The sequence below is a fragment of the Otolemur garnettii genome, unplaced genomic scaffold, assembly GCF_000181295.1.
Source record: "Otolemur garnettii isolate 467f Iridium unplaced genomic scaffold, OtoGar3 scaffold00127, whole genome shotgun sequence".
NCBI lineage: Eukaryota > Metazoa > Chordata > Mammalia > Primates > Galagidae > Otolemur > Otolemur garnettii.
In genome coordinates, this window is record NW_003852522.1 from 3,340,828 (window position 1) to 3,346,913 (window position 6,086).

Below are 6,086 nucleotides of genomic sequence, written 5' to 3' on the forward strand. Positions count from 1 at the left end.
AAAAAAAAAAAAAAAAAAGAAAAAAAAGAAAGGACGGTATGCAGATTACATTTGAACAAAGGTAAGAAAAAAGAAAAACCTATAAGAGCACCCCATGTGCCAACAAGGGAACAGGTCCATCTAAAAGATAAAAAGCCACTGCCAGCCCACACAACACTCCCAGGAAGGGCTGGGCCTCCGACTGTGTGGCCAATTCCTGTACCTCATTTCCTGTGATCCTGATCTTCCCTGGACCTTCACTTCTCTGTGTTTTGTCTAACATTGGCCTCCCCTGACAGGCTAGATCTGCAAAGTGGCAACCTGGTCTGTTCAGCTCCAGCTGAGTGTCAACAGCCCATACTGGACCCTGGAACGCAGCAGGCTAAGCCAACTTTGCTGAGTGAGTCCTACTTGTGACTGAGAGACAGGTCAATGAGTGTATGCAGAGAGAAGGTGGGTTGCCCCATCACTTACTACACTCTGGGTAGCGTGTGAGAGACCGGGGCACAGCCAGGGACACATCCCCACAAGTAGGCACTTCCCTTCTACTAGGGTGTGATGGACAAAAAAGAAGTAGGACAATGACAATTCCCAGGGTCAAAGATAACAGAGTGGGGATTTTTTTTTTTTTTGAGACAGGGACTCACTATGTCGCCCTCCATAGAGTGCTGTAATGTCACAGCTCACGGCAACCTCAAACTCTTGGGCTTAAGCGATTCTCTTGCCTGAGCCTCCTTAGTAGTGGGGATTATAGCCACCCGCCACAGTGCCTGGGAGGGGTGGGGGCATTTTATCAGATTGGCCAGTGAGGACCTCTTAAAGAGTGGCATTTAAGCAGAGGCCCGACAGAGCTGATGAAATGAGCCGCAGAGTTATTTGAAGCAGAAATATTATGTGCAAAGGCTCTGAGGTGGAACTGAACCTTAGCTGTTTAAGCAGCTAAAATAATGCTTCAATGGGAACTTTAAGGCTGGGCACGGTGGCTCATACCTGTAATCCTAGCACTCTGGGAAGCCAAGGCAGGTGGATTGCCTAAACTCACAGGTTCGATACCACCCTGAGCCAGAGTGAGACTCTGTCTCTAAAAACAGCTAGGCATTGTGGCGGGTGCCTGTAGTCCCCGCCTGCCTCAAGCCTAAGAGTTTGAGGTTGCTGTGACCTGTGACGCCACAGCACTCTACCGAGGACAATAAAGTGAGACTCTATCCTCCCCTCCCATCCCCGAAAAAATGCGGTGCCTGTAGCTCAGTGGCCATGGTGCTGGCCCCATATACCAAGGGTGACGGGTTTGAACCTGGCCCAGGCCAAACTGCAATAAAAAAATATCCGGGCATTGTGGTGGGCACCTGTAGTCCCAGCTACTTGGGAGGCTGAGGCAAGAGAATCGCTAAAGTCAGGAGTTAGAGGTTCCTGTGAGCTGTAATGTCACAGCATTCTACCCAGGGCGTCAGCTTGAGGCTCTGTCTCAAAAAAAAAAAGAAAAGCTTTTCCCACAAGGGAGCTGGGAGTCTGGGAGTCATGGAGGGGTCTTAGCAGAGAAAGGACATATTTTTTCATTCTTTTTTTTTCTTTTGTAAAGAGATAGGGCACGGCGCCTGTGGCTCAGTGGTTAGGGCACCAGCTACACACACTGAAGCAACGGGGTTCGAACCTGGCCTGGGCCTGCCAAACAACAATGACAACTATAACAAAAAAATTAGCCAGGCATTATGGTGGGCACCTGTAGACCTAGCTACTTAGGAGGCTAAGGCAAGAGAATCACTTGAGCCGAAGAATTAGAGGTTGCTGTGAGCTATGATGCCACACACTCTACTGGGGGCAACAATGTGATACTTTGTCTCAAAAAAATAAAAATAAAATGAAATTAAATAAAAATTATTTTGCATAAGAGCAACTCTCTGGAACCAACCCAATGCTCACTAGAACGCACTGGAATTACCAGGTTGGTAAAGACAGGGGGATGCTAGGGATCCAGCAGAGATGCTATTCCTTCTGGAAAATGACACAAATGTCACTTCGGTGGCTTTTGTAGAAAATGCTCAGTCTTGTTCAGCGCTCATAGCTCAGTGGTTAGGGTGCCAGCCATGTATGCAGAGGCTGGTAGGTTCGAATCTGGTCAGGGCCTGCTAAACAACGACAAATGCAACAAAAAAACAGTTGGGCATTGTCGTGGGTGCCTGAAGTTCCAGCTATGCAGGAGGCTGAGGCAAGACAATCGCTTAAGTCCAAGAGTTTGAGGTTGCTGTGAGCTATGACACCACAGCACTCTACTGAGAGTGACATAGTGAGACTCTGTCTCAACAACAACAACAAAAAAGATAGGGCCTTGCTCTGTTGCCCATGCTGGAGTATCGTGGCACAATCATAGTTCACTAAAACCTCAAACTCTTGGGTTCACTCAATCTTCCCATCTCAGCCTCTAGACAAGCTGCAACTATAAGGCAGTGGCAACAGATCCAGTTAATTTTTTTTTTTTTTAATTTTTGTAGAGATGGGATTTTGCTGGGTGGCACCTGTGGCTCAGTGGGTAGGGTGCTGGCCCCACATACCAAGGGTGGCAGGTTCAAGGCCGGCCTCATCCAAACTGCAATAAAAAAGTGGCCAGGCGTTGTGGTGGGTGCCTGTGGTCCCACCTGCTCAGGAGGCTGAGGCAGAAAAGTTGCCTAGGCCCAGGAGTTGGAAGTTGCTGTGAGCTAAGGTGCCACAGCATTCTACTGAGGGCGATAAAGTGAGACTCTGTCTCCAAAAAATAAATAAATAAAGAGATCGGATTTTGCTATGTTGCCCAGGCTGGTCTCAAACCTGGCCTCAAGTGCTAGGATTACAGGGATGAGCCATTATACCTGGCCTGACATATTATTAACGGACTATGTCTTTCCACCTAGGGAGAACAGCTCAGGAGCTGGGGACAAGATTATAGGTAAGGCTGGGCATGGTGGTTCACCCCTATAATCCTAGCACTCTGGGAGGCTGAGGTGGGTGGCCTGACTCCAGTTCAGAAGTTCAAGACCAGCCTGAGCAAGAACAAGACGCTATCTCTACTAAAAATAGGAAAACTAGCCAGATGCTGTGGTAGGCACCTATAGTCTAAGCCAGGGGTGTTCAAACTTTTTAAACAAGGGGCCAGTTCAATGTCCTCAGACCACTAGAGGGCCAGACTACAGGCCCTGGGAAGAGTTGGCTACTAAGCAGAACAGGCAGCGGCAGCAAAAACACCCGGCAGGCCGGATAAATGTCCTAGGCGGGCTGCACGTGGCCCACGGGCTGTAGTTTGAGGACGCCTGGTCAGAGCTATTTGGGGGGCTGAGGCAGGAAGATAAGGCCTGAACCCAGAGTTTGAGGTTGCTATAAGCTATGCTGATGCTGTAGCACACCAGCCTGGGTAAGAGAGTGAGACTGTATCTCAAGAAAAGAAAAAAAAATCACAAGGTACAAGATCAAGAGACTGTGTCTAGGTGGGCAGTCATGGTGGATGGAAAAATACACAGTTATAGTAACTAACAACAACATTTTCCAGGTACTGATACAGGACCGTCTTTTTTGTAGAAATCAAAATTGTAAAAACTGATTTAAGCTTTTACTTTTCTTTGTTTTTCCTTTTTTTTTTTTGAGACAAAGTCTCAAGCTGTTGTCCTCGGTAGAGTGCTGTGGTGTCATAGCTCACAGCTACTTCAAATTCTTAGGTTTAAGCAATTCTCTTGCCTCAGCCTCCCAAGTAGCTGAGACTATAGGCATCAGCCACAACACCAGGCTATTTTTTTGTTGTTGTAGTTGTCGTCGTTTTAGCTGGCCCAGGCTGGGTTTGAGCCTGCCAGTCTCGGTGTATGTATGTGGTTGGTGCCCTACACACTGAGCGACAGGTGCTGCTCTTAAGCTTTTACTTTTCCTAAGAATTGTTTGCTTTTGAAACAAGCTGATTCTAAACTATATATGTGAAGGTAATGGAACTGGACTAACCAAAACAATTTTGAAAAACAAGAACAAAGAGGATAAACATGGCCTGATTTCAAGATTTACTATAAAGCAATACAATTAAAGAAATGTAGTTTTGGCCAACAAATCCCCACAGATCATTCTTAGAGAACAGAGAGTCTAAAATGGACCTGCAGGCTCGGCACCTGTGGCTCACAAGCACCTAAGGTGCCAGCCACATACACCTGAGCTGGTGGGTTTGAATCCAGCCCAGGCCCGCCAAATAACAATGACAACTACAACCAAAAAATAACCGGGCACTGTGGCAGGTGCTTGTGGTCCCAGCTACTTGGGAGGTGGAAACAGGAGAATCGCTTGAGCCCAGGATTGGATATTGCTGTGAGTTGTGATGCCATAGCACTCTACCCAGGGCGACAGCTTGAGGCTCTGTCTCAAAATAAATAAATAAATAAATAAATAAAAATAAAATGGACCTGCAGGGCAGTACCTGTAGCTCAGCGGTTAGGGCACCAGCCACATACACCAAGGCTGACGAGATCAAGCCCAGCCCCAGCCAGCTAAAACAAGAATGACAACTACAACAAAAAAACCCAGCCAGGTATTGTGGCAGAGGCCTGTGGTCCCATGTACTTGGGAGGCTGATGTAAGAGAATCGCTTGAGCCCAAGTCTTTGAGGTAGCACCATAGCACTCTACCCAGGGTGACAGCTTGAGACTCCATCTCTAAATAAATAAATAAATAAATAAAATGGAACTACAGAAATATGGCTGATTTATTTATTTATTTATTTTTGAGACAAGAGTCACAGTTGGTCACCCTTGGTAGAATGCTGTGGCGTTTGAGCTCACAGCAACCTCAAACTTTTGGGTTCAAGTGATCCTCTTGCCTCAGCCTCCCAAATAGCTGAGACTACAGGTGCTCACCACAACACCCGGCTATTTTTTAGAGACAGTGTCTCATTCTAGCTCCGGCTGGTCTCAAACTTTTGAGCTCAGGCAATCCACCAGCTTTGGCCTCCCAAGTGCTGAGATTACAGGTATGAGCCACCGTGATCCTTTTCATAAATGGCACTTTTAAAAATTAGACCTTCAGGCTTGGTGCCCGTAGCACTGTGGTTACAGCGCCAGCCACATACACTGAGGGTGGCAGCTGGGCCAGCTAAACAACAATGACAACTATAACAAAAATAGCCAGGCATCGTGGCGGGTGCCTGTAGTCCCAAGCTACTCCAGAGGCTGAGGCAAGAGAAACACTTAAGCCCAAGAGTTTGAGATTGCTGTGAGCTGTGATACCACAGCACTCTACCACGGGCGACATGGTGTGACTCCACCTAAAAAAAAAAAAAAAAAATTAGACCTTCAAGGCCAGGCATGGTAGATCATGCCTATACTCCTAGCACTCTGGGATGCCAAGGCAGGTGGATTGCCTGACCCTTCAGGAGTTCATGAGGAGCCTGAGCAAGACTGAGACCCCATCTCTAAAAATAGTGTTGGGCCAAGCACCTGCAGTGCGAGCTACTTAGGAGGCTGAGGTAAGAGAATCACTTGAGCCCAAGAGTTAGAAGTTGCTATGATGCCACAGCACTCTACCAATGGCAACAAAGTAAGACTCTGTCTCAGGAAAAAAGGAATACTGTTAAGTAACAATCTCACCTTGCAGAAAAGGATATAAATCAGTTTACAGGGAGGGCAGGAGGACAGAACAAGACACATTGTATTTGCTTCAGTATGCAGGGGATAGACTGAGGACCTATGAAGCCAGGCTTTCCTCTGTTCATTTTTTATGACTAATTTAAAATCTTGGTGTTATGTAGATTTATTGCTCATTCAAACCATCACATTCAAACAAGACCACATCCTTACAGAAAATAAAAAAATTTAGCCATTTGTGGTGACTAACACCAGTAATCCCAGTGCTTTGGAAGGCTAAGGTGGGAGGACCACTGAGGGCTGGAGTTTGAGGCTGCACTGAGCTATGATTCTACCACTGCCCTTCAGCCTGGGTGTCAGAGCAAGACCATGCTTGAAGAAATAAATGCCAGGCAGAGGGGCTCAAGCCTGTAATCCTTAGCACTCTCAGAGACCAAAGAGGATCACTTGAGCTCCGGAGTTCAACATCAGCCTGAGCTCATCCTCCCCGTGAGACCCACATCCATCTCTTTTTTTTTTTTTTTT

The 6,086-nt window shown here is 46.9% G+C and overlaps 1 protein-coding gene across 7 annotated transcripts in view; it reads right to left on the reverse strand.

Annotated features, from left to right (window-relative positions):
- The window catches only part of DNM2 (dynamin 2), a 96,607-nt gene that overhangs the window by 72,266 nt on the left and 18,255 nt on the right, over window positions 1-6,086 (reverse strand). The window lies entirely within an intron of this gene.